A 12957-nucleotide genomic window follows, 5' to 3' on the forward strand; every position below is an offset into this window, starting at 1 on the left:
AATCAGTTTAAATATGCATAGTATTCTTAGCACAGTGCCTGACATATCGTAAACGCTAAGTAGATCTTGACTATTGTATCAGTAAATGTTAGTGTATTAAATAACGTATTCAAATGAAAATATTAAGTGCTGTGTATAAACCCTTCTCCTCTTGCCATGTTAGGCGTTACTGTATCTGGGTAAGAGTAAATGTACCAAAATTTTATTTTGGATAGCTCTTACTTTTTATCAGAGTGGCTTTGCCCACAAAAAGGAAAAATAATGCCGTTTTAATGCCTTTTCTCTGAGTTCAGCAGAGGAATCAAGTTGTTTTTCCCCCAAGGCGGCGTTTTTCTTCTACCCATTTGAACATTCTCTCCATCCTGTGTGGAGGGATGGAGATGGTCTGTGAACATCACTGTGTGTCTTCTTGGAACACTATTGATTTCTCTACGGTTATTTCTTTTCTGTAAACATACAAGTAATCACCATGGCAACACTGTCACTCACAGATGACACAAATAAGACTTACATATATACCTGCAAATCTGTTTAAAAATAAAATAGCATTTTAAAAAAATACTGCCTTCCCGTTGGGGATCCAGTCCTCATCCTGTCTTTCTTTGTCTTTTTTTTTTTTTTTTCTGCCCTTGATTTTATCTGCTTTTTCTTTGCCATAACTTAGTACCTGTAGGAAGAAAGGGTGGAGTTCACTTGAAGAAACTGAGACTCCAGGGTGTTTCTACCACACTGTGGTCCATTTACCAGGAAGGCCACCACCAGAAACCAAGTCTCCCTGTGCTACCAGCTTCGGACATCTAAACCCAGATACCCAAATGACCAGCAGCATTGTCCGCCATGTGGCGCTATAGCCAGATGCTCCTTCTTTCTAAACCCCAGTTTCTTTTTCTGTAAAATGGGCACGATGTCCTTCCGGCTTGCAATGACAGGAGTAACTTAGACCTTGCGTGAGAAGTCACTGAGTGTACAGAGCTGGTACTGGACAGTGCTCTGAGGAGGTAAGTTATCACTGTGCTGCTGGAGCCCATCCCTCATGCTGTGATAGTTGAGAGAACCGTTCTTCGGGACAGGACCTCCCCCTTTGGGTCGAGGTAGCCCTCTCGCTCCCAAATGGAGTGCTGGTTTCTATCTCTGTTAAAATTTATATATATATTACGTTATCTGCCAAGATGTGCAATTAGTGGAGAACATAGTTTGCCAAAACGCACCTTTGTTTAGTATAAAGGATAAAGAGAACCGCTGGGAAAGTTGTATACTCGTGGGTTCTGGAAAGTTATCCCTCAACGTGCATAAAATTATTAAGTCAAGTATTTGGAGTCGCAGCAGCGTGGCAGAGTTGATGGGAAGCCAGAAAAGGACATGGGTTTGCAGCCTTCAAGTACTGCTCCGTTCGGAAGGATGGAGGAGAGAGGCCGCTGCCATGACTGGATCTGCAGCATCAGTTATGCACCATCCATTTGTCGAGAGTCTGGTTCGTGCCCAGCACTGAGCTGGCTCCTGCCTCAGGGGCGCCGGCATCGCTGGGGAGAGAAGCGCTTTCCAGAACACGTGCGTGCTCTCTTGACTGTGAATGCAAAAGAAGTTAAAACAAAAAAACACAGCAAAACAAAAAACAAGAAGAAGGGAGGAAGGCTATAGTGGGCAGAAAAGTGGAGAGCCTTTATATGGGCTATATTTTGCTTTTTATTTAAAAAACAGTCATGTGTCTCTCCTGCCAGCACTGCTGCTGGAGTAGCAGCCAGCGTTGTGGTTGAACTGTGTCCCCAGGGCATCACGCAGGCATGGCACAGGTGGGCTCCCAGCCAGGTGCGCAGGGTGTTGGGCTCTGCGCTCTGGACCCTCCTCCAGCTGACAGCTGCTTTGTGAAAACTGAGGCTGCATTAGCAGCAGTTAATGCCGAGAGGGAGGGCGAAGGGGGCAGGCAGGCTTAGGTGTCCTGCTGTGCACACCGGGGCTGGGAGGTGTCCTGGCTGAGCCGGGCTCTCATTTCCCAGGACCCTTTACCGTGACCACAGGAAGATGCCCGCCCGGATTTACTCCTGTAAGTCAGCATCAGGACCAGATGCGAGTATCATTACTACAATGTACTAATGTACATTAGTACATTAGGCACTAATGTACCCACAGTGACAATGCTAAGTCCTTTCCATAAATTTCCTGTAATCTTTATGATAACACCATAAAGAAGGTAGTGAGAATATCCCCATTTTATAGATGAGGAAACTGAGAATTGTCCTAAGTTGTACAGCTGTCAGGTTGAAAGTTATGAGATTGCCTTGGGGGGAGGCGGTTAGAACAGTCATAGCAATTTCTTGTGTTCAGTCTGATCACCTGTGGCAGGGCCATGGCTACCAGACGGTTCCGAGCTCGTGCATGTGGACTAATGTAAAACTCTCCACGGCAAGGCAAACTTTTAATCAGACTCCATCCATTGAAAAAAAATGACCTTCACCAAAGTTAAAAAAATTTTTTTCTACTATCTTTTAGCAAAATAGGATGGTCCTTTATGTTAAAATGTGAGGCATGAAATAATGAAGTTTCTGATGTCATTGCTGACACAAGGGCGCTCAACCTTGCAGGTTCTGTAATGTGATATTTTAGTTCTTTTGTTTTTTTTTTTTTTTTGGCTGCCTTGGGTCTTTGTTGCTGTGCGTGGGCTTTCTCTAATTGCGGTGAGCGGGGGCTACTCTTCGTTGTGGTGCGCGGGCTTCTCATTGCGGTGGCTTCTCTTGTTGTGGAGCATGGGCCCTAGGCATGCAGGCTTCAGTAGTTGTGGCTTGCGGGCTCCATAGTTGTGGCTCCTGGGCTCTAGAGCGCAGGCTCAGTAGTTGTGACACACGGGCTTAGTTGCTCCGTGGCATGTGGGATCTTCTTGGACCAGGGCTCGAACCCGTGTCCCCTGCGTTGGCAGGCGGATTCTTAACCACCGTGCCACCAGGGAAGCCCTGTTAGTTTATTTTTGATGGCGTGTTTTTTCAAGGCAGGGTAACCAGTGAAGCACACTTAGGGACGTGTGCGGCATGTGAAAGGTGGCTCAGCAAGGCCTAATGGGCTTTAAGAAGTAAATGTGCTGCCCAGTGTGGTGTTTTCCAGCCCTCACACGTTCATCCCTAGACGACGCTCTAAACAAACATCTCGCCAACGAATGAGGTTCCCCGTGGCTGGTGCATAGTCCCCATGCTCGACAAAAGCCATTGTAAAGACAGAACGGTTCAGCACGCCAAAGACATCACTGTTCTGTCTTAGCAGTTAGACTCTGTAAAAGGGATGAAGTTAGAATAAAGAGCATTTCTAGCGAGGTTACGTTCCCGGTGAAGTCTCAGACCTCGGGAGAGTCACCTGGGTCACAGTGTTTATCCAGCGCCCGTGGTGGGTGCCGCTGGATGAGAAGCCTGAGGCAGGCCTTGCCCTAGAAGCATACATGCTTCTGTGTGCCCTCTGGGTGCCTCAGTTTCCCCATTTGTAAAATGTAGACGGCTCTACTTCTAAGGGATTTCATTTGTATGACAACTTAAACCCTCCCTCTGAAACACGGATGCCAGTTAAATTATTAATAAATCAGATTGTTCAGTATCAGAAACCAGCTCATTCTCTCCTGCATTTACAAATAGACTTGTTTGTTTGTTTGTTTAACAGATCCTTCTGTCGTGCTTCCAGGCACCATGGTAAGCACTTTACATAAAAACGCATTACACAGATGTTGTTAATATCCCCATTTTACAGATGAGGAGACCAAGACCCAGAAAGGACGCATGACTGGCCCTTGGCCACTGGCTCTGGAGCCGGGTCTGAGTGCCGGCGTCCTGGTTCCTACCCTGAAGGAGGGCACACGATGACCCCACCGCCCGGCCTGGCCTTCGCACAGGCAGGTGGCTGTTTCCAGGCAGGTGGCTGTTTCCAGGCAGGTGGCTGTTTCCGCTGGGGACGCCTGTGTTGGATGGGTTCTCTTTTGTGTCCCTAAATGCGAGGCCTTTGAGGAAATTATTGCTTCTGCCTCGGGGTTCAGTAGCTTATTCATGCAATTTGTGGTGGAGTTCAAATGCAGGAAGATGGGTTTTCCGGGAGACCTCTCTATTTCTGTTTTGGAGCAGCGCCAGCTTGGCCTCGCCCCCTCGTCCCCCTTCCGCCTCCCCCTGAGAGTGTAGAGGGGGCCCAGGGGAGGGGGGGGAGAAGCGGCCAGCTCCCTGCTGTCTGGCTGTGGACGCCACGCCGAATCAGAATTCCGGTTTCCGCTTCCTTTACGTTCATAAGCCCATCGTTCGCGCTGTAAGGCAGGAACAGCAGAATTCACCAGACCCTCCGGTAGAATTGGGCGTCACCCCCTACCCCCAAACTCTCCCACCATCAGAACAAACAAGCAAACAAGCAGCCGCCATTTTCCAGCCGCATCTTCAAGTGCTTATTACTCTCTGCGTAGGAATGTCATATATTTTACAAGAGATTTTCAAGGCCTTTTTGTAATAAATTTCTCCTTCCTCCCTAGTGTGTGTGTGTGTGTGTGTGTGTGTGTGTGTGTGTGTGTGTGTGTGTGTATCTCAAGTGTTTCCTTTGGAGAAAGACCATCTTAGGTTCTGCATTGACATGTTTCCTTGATGGTTATTTTATCAGCATGTTTTTTTTAACCTTCCATAGATATGTATCTGCCTCCAAGTAGCATTTAATGAAGAGGTGTTTGAAATAAATCTCTGAAAACAAAAGCTACTTTATTCATCATTTGCGTGGAGAGCGGCCAGGAAGGCTCACGTGTAAAATGCACAGTTAGAAGCGGAGGACTGTATTTGTGCGTGTGCCTGAGCGTGGGTAGATATCGATGGTGTTAATAAAATCCTGGTTTCAGTTCCTTCTCTGATCGGAATAAGAATTAGGTTACATGGAAACTAACTGACAGGAGGCAGCAGAAGGCATGAAAAGGCATTGTTTTTGTTACTGTAATGGCCTCTTCCCCTGTTCTTTCTCATTCCAAACCATGGGCTAGAGGTCTGTAGGAATGACTCTGTATAAAAAGAAAGCAGAGTTTTGTGAAGAAAATAAATATTTACTGTTTTGTAGATTAAAAATAAAAACCACCTGTACTTTTTTTTCCTTCTTTTTTTTCAAAATTGTTAACATCTTTATTGGAGTATAATTGCTTTACAATTGTGTGTTAGTTTCTGCTGTATAACAAAGTGAATCAGCTATGCATATACATATATCCCCATCTCTCCTCCCTCTTGCGTCTCCCTCCCACCTTCCCTATCCCACCCCTCTAGGTGGTCACAAAGCACCGAGCTGATCTCCCTGTGCTATGCGGCTGCTTCCCACTAGCTATCTATTTTACATTTGGTAGTGTATATATGTCCATGCCACTCTCTCACTTCATCCCAGCTTACCCTTCCCCCTCCCCGTATCCTCAAGTCCATTCTCTAGTAGGTCTGTGTCTTTATTCCCATCTTGCCCCTAGGTTCTTCATGACCTTTTTTTTTTTTTTAGATTCCATGTATATGTATTAGCATACGGTATTTGTTTTTCTCTTTCTGACTTACTTCACTCTGTATGACAGACTCTAGGTCCATCCACCTCACTACAAAAAAACCACCTGTATTTTTTTTTTTAAAGGCTGTTGGTCCTTAGGATTGGCTCCTTGATGTACTAAAGCCCTAGTAATCATAACGAGACTCAGCCATGTTATTTATAAGCCTCGTTATAATATCTTCCCTGTAAACCACCACGGTTGAGGAATGGGGTTAATCAAAATGTGTGGTTAACCGGGAGCTGTATAACTTAGCGAGAGGACTAATCTTCAAATGACTGAAACAAAATGCATTTAAAAACCTGTAAAAATGCAAGTAAAAACTGTACCAGACATCATTAGTGTTCAATCAGGACCTTAGCATCAGGCAGCACTTGAGGATGTGCTTCTGTGAAAAAAGTGGGTTAATGTTCTGGCACCTACTTGGTATTCTTTGACTTTTGTCAATTCATTTCACCTCTTTGGCCTTCATTTTCTTCATCTATAAAATGGGAATGCAGTGGTTTCTATTTCACAAAGGTCAGTTGAACTGAATATGTAAAACAGTAAGTGTCAGAATATCCCTACGTGTAAGATTATTTTCGATTGTCTTCCTATTATAGAGGCATTGTAGGGTGGTGGTTAATAGCATTTCAGATAAATAGAGTCAAAACAACAGGATTTATTTTAATTGAGGAGATTTCAGGTGCATGAGGAAAAGGTGAGACCGTAAGCTAGTAGATTTCTGTAAATGAAATATTTTCCAAAAGTATACAGTTTGTAAACATTTACTTGGTTTAGAGAACCTATACTGCTCAATCCATAATTTTCAGTTTCCATTCATGTGGCTCCAGATCCTATGCTTTCTACATCCACATGATCCATGCCGTGTTTCTGGCAAAAGAAGATTTTATGACTAAATCTGGGGACATGGCTTCCGTTACTTGGAGATTCACAGAGCCTGTTAGTGTTTTCAAGGTTCTGAGATGTCTTACTGTAAGAAACCTGAAACTAGCACTTCCCTAACTTATTTGACCATGGAACCCTTTTATTTGTATTTATTTTTGTTTGAAAGTTGGAGTATAGGCATCCATTTATTGTTTGAATAGGTCTTGATGGCTGTGATCACAGTATTTTTCCTGTAGGAATGAATAAATTATTATTCTTCAGTTTTACCGAGATGTAATTGACATAGAGCATGGTACAGGTTTAAGGTGTACAACGTAATGACTTGACTTACCTATGTTGTGAAATGGTTGCCACGATAAGTTTAGTCAACATCCATCATATAGATACAAAAAAGAAAAAGAAAAAAGTTCTTTTCCTCGTGGTGAGAACTTTTAGGATCCACTCTCTTAGTAAATTACGTTGGTTTCTTATCAGATTAATTTGGAATTGTTGGTAATAAGCGAGAAGCAGAGAGATGGGGGAGGATCTAGAACCAGAAGCTAGTGTGGACTTGGCCTCCGAGTTGCCCCTTCAAGCCCCGGCTCCCCACAGATATTTCCGTGGAACCTTCTCAAGAGAGCACCTGTAACATCCCTGAGGCCCAGCACCCCTGCCGCCTCAAGTTCACAGCTCTGCAGGTGGGCTGCCCATGTTCAGGTCTTGGTTATTGTGACCTTGAGCCCATTACTTAACTCTTTGAGCCTCAGTATTTTCATTTTTAAAAGGGGGGCAATAATATTTATCTCATAAGGTTGTTAAGTGAGGTGATGTATGTTTTTAATATGCTCTGATAATGAGGTATGATTGTATGTGAATTATGAGATAACACATTGGCAGACATGTGAAACTCTGGTTTTGGAGGTAGTGGGCGCAGAGGGTGGCCTGAAAGCACTTACTGGTCTTTTTATTCCCCAATTAAGACGACAGCCATCTCTGACAGCACCTTATATTTGAAGTTGACAGAGCTACGCAAAAGCCACAGTGAAGAGGGATGCGTGTGTGACCAGTGTCCTTTTACAGAGTGAAAGACTGTCCTCCTGCAGTGCATGAGGCTAGAGCAGTGGTTCTCGATGCTCTCTGTGCATGGCGTCCCCTGGGGAGTTCTGAAAAGAGACTGATGCCCGGTGGTGCCACCAGGGATGTCAATTCTGTTGGTGAGGGGCTCCGGTACCAGCCAGCCGGAGTGAGAACCTCTGGGCCAGAGCACGGGCTCCACAGGTAATGAGGTCACGGCCTGGGCCGTCCTCTCTGCAGGTTGTACCTGGTGTCACCCTGCACGAGGATATGCATTGGCTGATGCAGGATGGGCTGGGCGTGCCAGCATTCCCTCAGCTCCATCCCCGCCTCTGAGAACATACTCCCAGCAGATGATCTGCTGATCGGGCTTTGGCTACCAGAGGGGACTAACAGCCCCGTCACATTCCTCTTTTACCCCTAACACCAAGCATGTAGTAACTGTCCCATTAGATTTTCTCTTAGTCGGTGGAAGTATAGCTTTTGAAAATGGGGGACCAAGAGTTAAAGGAACCGCCCAAGTCACCAAATCTAGTAAGTGGCAGAGCTGGGATGTCCCAGCTGAGCGATCGCCCCCTAGGCTTCATTTGAAGATGCAGGAGGTCACCGTGCCTGGCACGTGGTGAACCCGAACTCAACGGTAACCATCGTTGGATTGTTCATCTGATGAATTTCTTTTAAAAAGCTCACAAAACAAAAAGAAAGGGATGATTAATCATATCTTACCTTGTATGGTGTTTTGTAATTTATAAGGGCTTTTAATATCTATTATCCCATTTAATCTTCATAGCAGTTGGGTGATGTAAGGCTCCTGTCGCACACAGGCGTCTAGGAGCCTGGAGCACGTGGTACCGCAGCTCACACAGGGGCAGGGGGGCTCCTGGGAGACCTGGGGAAGGTGGGGCGGCCGTCGTGCATTCTCCACATTCAGGGGGCCCCACAAGGGGCCCTGGTGGTGAGGTGTGGCTTAATGGTGAATCGGAGGTTTGGGGCCACACGCCCCTGTGTTCAGACCGCACCTCTGCCGTCACTCGTGACTTGTTACGTGTGCGCCCGTGAGCACGACAGCTGCTGCCCCTCCGTTGCCCCATCCACCTCGTCTGGATGACGCGGCCTGTCTGACCCCACTGTGAGGATGGTTGCGTGAACGCGAGAACCTTATGTCGTGTACAGGTAACCAGCACACGTGGTGGTTTGGGGAGAAGAGAAGAAATCCCAAAAGTTGCCTTCGTGGCTGAGCCAGTGTATGGAAATATCCTGTTCACTTTGCGTAAGGGAAAGTCATCATTAATGAGCTTGGAATGGTACCTCTCGAGCGATGATTTTGCTTGCTCATAGCCTCAGCGATCTTGCATAAAGTTTATCTGATGGAACTCCGAAAAGCTTGTCTTTCCAACTCTGAATAGTTCAAATTTTAAACTGGCAGGAAACCCAGGGTCACTCCAAGTGACAGGAGTTGTGATTTGAGTGGAGGTGAGACACACGGCTCGGGTAACCCGTGGGGTAGAACACTTGGGTTGCACTTGGTCCTTGTAGTTTAAATTTTGGGGAGACCCAATCTGAAGAGGAGCGGGGGCCGGTCCCCCTGCCTCACTTGGTTAAAGCCAGCACCTCCCCGGTGGACTCGCCCCTCGTGGCGCCCCGGGGACAGTTTTGCTGGGACGACAGTGTGGGATGCTCAGCGCTTTCTTCTGCAGATGCGGAAACTTGGTCCCGGAGAGCTGGCAGCGCGTCCAGCGGAGAGAAGCAGGCTGGGGCTCTGTGCTGTGGGCGTCCTATGGAAGCTTCTTCCCCAGAAGTTACTCACTGCCCATCTCTCTCTCCTTGTCAGGTGTGGCCTTGACCAGACAGATGACCCAAAACTTCTTAGGATGCACCCCATGTTTTCTTACTTTAATGAGCTTCTCTTACTGAGACTTTTACTTGCTGGATGGAAAGTGTGACTTCCCCTGGGAACGGGAGGGTAATCTGGTGACCCCATTCAGGCTTTGAGCCATATTTACACAGAGGCTGTGTCAGCCCCTCTGCTCCAGGGCAGGGACTGCTTTTCACGGCCGCCTTCCCTCGAGCCTGTGAGCTCTTTGGTGGCAGGTACGGGGTCTGATTAGCCAGAGTGGGCGGCTGGTGAACACTGGCCGTCTTGTTCCCTGGCTCCAATTCAGAGCACCTTCTTCTGCCAGCTGCCACCTGAGTGGGGCATGGGGGCTTCTCCATCAGAGCCCCGTGTTCACCTTCCGTTTACCTTGAACTGAGGCATCCATCACACCTGGCCTCTGTGAACTGCGTTGTAAACTTTGTTGGACTCATGTGGATTTGGTGCAAAAGAAAATAACGCTTCACATTTCTCCCTAACGTGAGGAAGTTGAACTCACGTTTTTGTTACTGAAATAGAATCTAATATTAACAGGTGGAATTTTATTTTAAATAGAGAAAAAACAATTTAAAAAAATATGAATGCATAAACTGTGGCCATTGTTTCTGTCTGTGACATAATTTCTGTGGGTAAATGAGTAAACATTGATACCATTTTTTTCTTTAATTTTCTCATTATCTAAAATTTGGAAAATAGTGTTTACTTAGGAAGTATCATAATACAATGGATACCCAAGCAGCAACCACGCAACTGTGATCACCAGTGCTTTGCTTCTCCAGGGTTTTCCTCCTACCCCATCCCAGCCCCCTGCTCCCACTCCTTGCCCAGAGCAGCTGCCATGTTTTGTCTTTAAAATTTAGGCCGTCACAGTTAGCTTTCTGTTCCATATCCATTTCTACCCTAGGACTGAGGGTTGATATTAGACTATTTTCTGGAAAAACCAAATCAGTAGATGTTTTCGGAAGTAACTTGCCCAATGCACCTCCCCTGGGCCCCTCTGTCACCAGACAGGATGGAGAACAAAGCTTTAGACACAGACACAGGGTGGGGTCTGCCCCCCCCAACCCACCCCCAGGGGCTAATTCTTTGGCATTGTGGGGTCAGGAAGAAATACGAACACCTGTAGTATCAAGGGATCTGGTTTAAGAGGAGCAGCTGACAGGGGTGTGAGGGGGGAGGAGGACGGGGGGAGGAGGGGAGGAACAAGGTCGGATCCAAGGGAGCCCGCTCTGTAAAAGGCCTGGAGTTTGATGTTTACTCCAGTTTTCAACAAGCCGCTGGGAATCAGCTGTCTTAAGTTCTCCAGGTTAATTTTTGTCGTGCTCGTTTTCCTCTGAACACAGGAGTAGTCAGAAGGCCAGCTCTGCACGAACCTGGCCAAGTCCAAGTTCCCGGCCCTCACAGCACATGCAGTCCCTGTAAGAATGGGAACTCGCAGGGTGGAGACGACATAAGATAAACAGGAACCAGGTGCAGCTCAACGAGGCCCTGCTCAGAGCGCGTACCCTTTTCAGGTTAAATTTGGGGCTGGGGGTTAACAGACCTAGTTTCCCATTATGCAGTTTTTTCATCTAGAGCCTCCATTCACTTACTTAAGGCATATGGGAGGAAAATATCCATCTCCCAGTAAACATGTTTACCTGGGAAAATTTATAATCATCAAACTATGTGACCTCACTTAAAATACAGTGATGGCATAAGGCTGTGAAGATACAGACAAGAAATTTAGTGGAAGATTAAATGATTGTGCAAAACTTCAACAAGTAGTTTACCTCTGAGAGGAAAACGAGAATTCAGAAGTATTGCTGGCTCTGAAAAGGCTCAATCTTTTAACCTGAAAAAAGTGAATTTAAGAAATGTTGTCTTTGACAGGTTCTGAAGATGAGATAGAGACTAAATGGGAGAAGTTTTCTATTCTAGACACCCTTCTTTCTTCCACTGTTACATTTACTTATTCATTTATCGTTTTCATAACAATTTTATTGAGCTGTAATTCACGTACTGTACAAATCACCCACTTAAATTGTGCAATTCACTCGTTGTCAGTACATTCACGGAGACGTGCGACCATCTCCACAATCAACCTTAGAACATTTACATCACCCCTAAAAGATAGTCTTTAATTTGTAGCATTTGTCTTCTGTGTCAGCCCTCTGCCAGTGATCTGGGCTGCAGGACCCACCCCCCTGCAATTATTAACCAGAGGCGCAGACGAAATTTTACTTGAACAAAGATTTCTGAAGCTTACTTTTTCCATTGTTTCTTAAGTTAAAGACTGTTATGTTCAGGCAGCGCCCTGAAGCCTTGCTCTACGTCCCTTACGTCCTACAGAGAATGTGGGCCGCGTGCAGTGATGGAGTTCTCCCACCTGCCTACCCAGAGCGGCAGAAGCCATCCTTGTTTTTCTCATGTGTGGCAGCATATGATTTGTTTTAAATAAAGCCGCTGGGAATCAGCTGTCTTAAGTTCTCCAGGTTAAAGCTCTCTTGAGCTTGAAAGTTAATTTGAGAGGATTCAAATCCTGTTTCTGCTCTTGAGGAGGTCAGTATGTATTTGGGGGCCATGGTACAGAAACATGGAAAGTTAATCCAGTCCAAGGTTGCCAAAAGGGTTGTTCCACGTGATTTCCTTATGGAAATTCTTCGTTTCCTGTGAATCTTCAAATAGAACTGAAATTCTGTCAAAAGATAAGAACAAATATGGGAAACTCCCTTAAAGTTTGGAAGAATGCTTAGAACTTGGTGGGCCTCCTGTGGTTTCTCGGTGAGGTAACAGAACAACAGTTTCCTGCGTTTGAGCTGGGCCTCCCTCCGACCAGTGCGGTGTGCTCCTGGCACTCAGTGAAACTAAGTAAGAACCAAAACAAATTGTTGGAACAGAGTGAGAAAATCCGTGAACATCAAGGCAGCATGAGTTAGAACAACCTGAATTGGTTTAGTACCAAACCTGGCAGCCAAATTCAAGAAGCAACTTTTTATTACAAAATAAGTAGATGGAATTAAAGTAAGGGCTGTAAGGAGAGTAGTTGGTAGTGCATAGTCTTTTTATAGGAAAAACTGATTTTTAAGTTCATTTAGATAAGAACACAAGCACATAGATGGTAAACAGACTGGAAGTGCTTATAAGTCAAGATAATTAATCGAAAAGATAAATGAGTCATTTGCCAAGGAAATGTCATGGAAGGCACCAGAGGGATACATGTTAGATTTGGTCTTATTTACACAGTATTTAAGTGCGCTGGATAGACTACTTCTGGGGACAGTACTGGAAGCTGAGCTGCTTCCCCTGGTCCCCTTGTTTTAAATGGAGGCCTTACAGCGTAGGGGGTAAGAGCACAGCCTGGCCCTGCATTTGACCTTGGCCCTGCTGCTTAGTGGCTCTTTGACCTTGAGTACTTCAGCTAAGGTCTGTAAGCCACAGTTTCCTCGTGGACACGGTGGGAACAGTAGGAGTGGCCGTGTCACAGGAGCATGCTGTGTGTTAGTGAGATGACCCACGGAAAGTGCCAGCGTGTCCCTGGCCCACCGTACCCACGAGTGGCAGCTGCCAGTAACATAATCACCATAAAAACCAAGGCGCAGGTGTGTGGTCTCGGAAGAGAAGCATAGCCCAGAGCAGCTGCAGAGTCAGCCTT

The 12957-nt window shown here is 46.0% G+C and overlaps 2 protein-coding genes and 1 long non-coding RNA gene across 9 annotated transcripts in view; 2 read left to right on the forward strand and 1 right to left on the reverse strand.

Moving 5' to 3' along the window:
* The window catches only part of FARS2 (phenylalanyl-tRNA synthetase 2, mitochondrial), a 391286-nt gene that overhangs the window by 242067 nt on the left and 136262 nt on the right, over positions 1 to 12957 (forward strand). The window lies entirely within an intron of this gene.
* Positions 1 to 12957, reverse strand: part of NRN1 (neuritin 1) — a 406802-nt gene that overhangs the window by 109820 nt on the left and 284025 nt on the right. The window lies entirely within an intron of this gene.
* LOC309637999 lies at positions 215 to 10347 on the forward strand. The gene is made up of 3 exons (XR_014250937.1): positions 215 to 3869; positions 3906 to 4508; positions 4541 to 10347. It is a non-coding gene; the product is annotated as an uncharacterized lncRNA (long non-coding RNA).

This window comes from Balaenoptera physalus (genome assembly GCF_965194825.1).
Source record: "Balaenoptera physalus genome assembly, chromosome: 11".
Taxonomy (NCBI): Eukaryota; Metazoa; Chordata; class Mammalia; order Artiodactyla; family Balaenopteridae; genus Balaenoptera; species Balaenoptera physalus.